The 4,345-nt window shown below is 46.7% G+C and overlaps 1 long non-coding RNA gene across 1 annotated transcript; it reads left to right on the forward strand.

Annotated features, from left to right (window-relative positions):
- Positions 1–1,740: 1,740 nt before the first annotated feature.
- LOC144159176 (uncharacterized) lies at positions 1,741–4,051 on the forward strand. The gene is made up of 3 exons (XR_013320263.1): positions 1,741–2,703; positions 2,845–3,040; positions 3,967–4,051. It is a non-coding gene; the product is annotated as an uncharacterized LOC144159176 (long non-coding RNA).
- The last annotated feature ends 294 nt before the right edge of the window (positions 4,052–4,345 follow it).

Genomic DNA, 4,345 nt, shown 5'->3' on the forward strand with positions numbered 1-4,345 from the left:
TCCATCCACAAACCAACAACAAAGAATAGCACGGTAGACATTCTCATCCGAGAAAAAACGCTCATTCCTCTTAAGAAACCATTTATACCTGTTAACGAAATGAAAACGTTTGAAAAACATTGTTTTAGTAATTGGTTTAATTGTCTCTGTTATTAATAAAGGCAAATACTGTTGCAGCACTTAGTTTCCATGCAGTGGCTCACGTCGGTTTGGTTCCTGTGAGAATTTACCCACTGCAGCATGCATAAAAAATTACATATATGGCATCTTTTCTTGATTCCAAGCAGGCGCGCGCGGTTAACTACTGTAAACTTTCCAGTAGTTTCAGCCGCGTAAAGACGTGCTCGGGTATGCTTTAAACAGTATTGAGCTGTAAGGGATATGTACCGTATTAGGGAAAAATAAACTGCCGTTGGAACGGGAAGCAGCTGAAGGAAGCGCACTGTGCAGCGTTTGCCTTGCCTTTACCCATTTTGCCTTTACTATCTTCATAACGTCGACAAAAATGTAGACCTCTTGTCACTAAAGCGTAACATTAGAGCGAAGTTGAATTTTGCATTTCAAAGAAGAAAGTTAACGGTCTGTGGTGGTCGTTCACCGGCGCGCGCCTTTCCAAGCAAGGAGTAGCAGACGACGCGCCTAGGCCGATCTCAACGCTACCGCGTCCCGCGGCGCCGCGCTACTGTAAGGCCGCGCTCTTTGCCAACTGACCTAATCTAAAAATTCCCCGCATTTCCCCGAGGGGAAGAATGTGAAAGTGCGAATGCACGAGTTGAATTTGCGCGGTTCGGTAATGTTCGCGAAAGAGAGATCACACACACACACACAACTACAAAGAAAGAACGATGCATTTATTCACAGACACCTATTTGTGTTGTCGTTGTACTTGATTGCTAGAGCGGATCTCAGCTTTGAAATTTCGTGTCAGTACTCCTTTAAGCAGGTGCATTAGCCCTTCTCACGCCCGATTCTTGGCCAATCCCCCACGTGGGTATGTGCCATGTCAGCGGCCAGGCAGCGCGCGCCCATCTCCCCCCGTTGCCAAGGAAGACGAGGAGATTCCTGGCCAATCCCCCACGTGGGTATGTGCCATGTCAGCGGCCAGGCTGCGCGCGCCCATCTCCACGTGCGCGGACATCGTCGGTGGACGCAGGTTCAGGGTCGCTTAAGAAGTGCATTGCACTTACTCCCCGTTGAGTTCAACAATATCCCCAGGCCTTTTCTCTTCCCTCCTTTGTTAATAAATCACCACCACCACCCCCACTTAAAAACGTTGCTACAGACAGAGCAAACAGGGGTAACCATCACAAATACAGATAGTTTCTCCTTAGTGTCAATTGCACGTTACGTAAAGGATCACCATTAGTTTATTTACCGTCTGGTGTGGCTGCCCCAACAAAATTAAGCTTTGTTTTCCACGCGTTGATGTAAAGTGAAGTAATCGAAATATGCCTAAAGAGAGTAGGCTCTGTAGTTGATAAACTGCCAAATTGCTTTGCGCAGTGCTTGATCTAGGTGCTGGTTCAGCGTCACCGTCTTCTCCCTTTTATCTCCAGTCTCCCTTCTGCGTATAAAATGATTAAAAATTTTACTATATTATAAACACCCGAATTTGAGATGCAAATATCTGAAACCTAAAGCAAACTGAAGCCGAAACCGAAACTGGCCGAATCCAGTTTGACAGTCGGCCGGCTGGATCGAAGCCATTAAGCATCATCAATCAACCGCGACGTACGGGAGTTTAGCAACTCGGTGGCGGTGGTGCAAGGTGGTGTGATTGGCCTGATACACAGCAAGTATTGCCTTAAACAGTGCCGCTTCTATTGTTTCAGTGATATGTTTTCAATGGTAGGTACAGGTGGTTCTAAAACCCCAAGCATTTTAGCACCGCTTACTGCAAACTGCTCCTACGGTGTAGTTGACAAGGCTTCGTCGTTGATGTCGCGGCTAAAATGAACCATTTCTTCCCTGCTTGACTACAAAAACGCTGCGTTTCACCGCTTGCATGCCTACGCACATAAGCCGCCTGTTGTAGTTGGCGGTGTTTGCCACCAGACTTTGGTGCGGTTGCGTTATAGTGTAGAAATCTCAATTCAAGTGGCACTAGGCGATTACATCTGCGGGGTCTCCTCAGCATAGTTAAGGCTCGGAAAAGGATTATGCATGCTGCGTACAAGTTTACGTACGCACTTCATCGACAAAAGCAAGTTTTGTAATTAAGTGGCAGTGCGTACCTTGGTGGCGGTGCGGGGTTTTGCTTAGTGTTGTTTTGAAACCGGACGACTAATCGCGTCCTAGGCGGGTAGATGGCTGTCGTGACCTGTCTTTGCAACATGAGCGTTGTGCACCGTTCACTTCTTTTATTTGTACGCATTCCCTGCAGCGCCGCATCTTCCACGCCTTTAAACGTACTAGTGCTACGAAGCTCTGTCGCCTGGTAGAGCCGGTTGAGGCCTGTTAAGTCGAAGTTGCGCGTAGAAAAGTAACCAAGTAATCGTGCGTAGGAAAGTAACTAAGTAGTCAAGCTTACAAACACTTGCACGATTCCTAATCCAGCCGTAGAAAAAATATTGTATCAGGATGACTTCTGTTTTTTGCAAGGATTCTGGCTGTATTCCAACTACAAGTGCAACGCAGCCCAGAGCCACAGAGGTTCATTCCCAGTGTCAGTGGAGTCTCTACCACTATTGCACGACTCAATTGGTGAGCCAGCCAGCCAGCCTGTTCCTATGACTACAAGCTTGGCTGCGCTTCTCTGAGGGCCTTCTCTCTCTGCCTGTGTTGCCTTTACATATTGTTGAGAGATGCCTGTACTTAACGCTGCTCCTTGTTCACCACATGCAGTGGCTGCAGACTACGGAAGCAATGCTGCCGGGAGCCCTTCCGAGCTGTTTAGCCATGCGTTCTGGCTGCCAGCACCGGAGCACACGCAATGGCGCCAGCCCTTCCCTCGACTTGTGCTGGGCACCTCCCGCCCATCTCTTCTGTGGCTGCTGCATTGATCTTGCCATCTGTTCGACTACTATCTCACCACAACTCTGTAAGGCCCGACGACGATTCTTGCTCGCGTACTCAATAGCATGCGCCTACTAATTCAGTGTAAACAGGACCTTTCTTTCCCCGTATTGAATTTGGGTGAAACTAAGGCTCAAGGTAAGCCTGATAGTCAAAACATACCTTCGTGTTACGGCAAAGTTTTATTTGTACTTGGAATAACCAATATTTGCACTTTAGTATATTCCTACTGCTAATACGAAACCCTTAGGGCTTGGTTAAAGCTTTCCCTGAAGAGCCAGTAGCAGCAGTTTAAAGGTTAGGTTATTTTATGCTGGGCTGGTTTGAGTTAATGAAATAAAACATTGCTTTTGTTGAAGTTGCACCCGCCTTTGGGAAGTGTGACAACGGCTTAGGAGCAAGACCGAAATAATCTGTATGTCTACTGTGTGATACTTACCGCTGATTAATATTACCACTGGTTCATTACCTTCCTGTAACAAAACCTGCTCCAGACGAAAGAGACTGTAGTTTAGGACCTCAACATACCGTATTTTCGTGCGTATACCTGCTCCCGCATATAATCCGCACCCCCACTTTCAGCCCGCCAGAAAAACAAAAAAAAATTCCTCGTGTATTGCCCACACATTTGATACAGGAAAGGCTGCACTAAAGCTACTGCTCAAGCAACACGTGACATACTATGTAGACAGAAAAAGTGTTTCTTTAGCAAGTAGGATACACTGACTCCAAGGTGAAAGTCACTATTCACTCGTCACTGTTCTTGCTAGAGCTATCACTTGAGCCGCAGTCCTCACTGTTGTACACAAGGTCATGTTTTGTGCAATCGCGGCCATGGAAGGCTTAGTCAGTGTTACAACGCGCTTTGCCATGAAACTGCAGTAAAGGAAAAACCCTGCGTGTTTTCCGCATCCCTACTTTGCCACTGAAATTTTCGCATTTTTTTTGCAGGTTATACGCGGGAAAATACGGTATCTGTACCATAGGTTTTCACCTCGTATATACTGGGGACCAATTTCCGCATCACCATAAGCAGGTAACCGGGTTGGAGATGAAACAGCGTGCCAGGTTAAAGGAGTCATACATTCTTTTGACTCCACCTGAGATAAATGTGCTTTGTCAACTTTACAGTGACTGTACAGTACAGTAGCTGTACTGTACAAGCAGGTTTTCTTTTCATCGTGGCTTACATGCTGCAGGACTGCGTTTCACGTGTTGTAAGATGCAAGCAGCATTGTCAGAACATCCATGTGGACTAGTTGGTTGTGTTTGTCCAAGCTTATTGCTTTGTGCACGAGAGAATGGGACAAAAGAACACACAGGACAAGCA

The sequence above is a fragment of the Haemaphysalis longicornis genome, unplaced genomic scaffold (genome assembly GCF_048455015.1).
Source record: "Haemaphysalis longicornis isolate Haplotype H1 unplaced genomic scaffold, Haemaphysalis longicornis Haplotype H1 scaffold_10, whole genome shotgun sequence".
NCBI classification, from domain to species: domain Eukaryota; kingdom Metazoa; phylum Arthropoda; class Arachnida; order Ixodida; family Ixodidae; genus Haemaphysalis; species Haemaphysalis longicornis.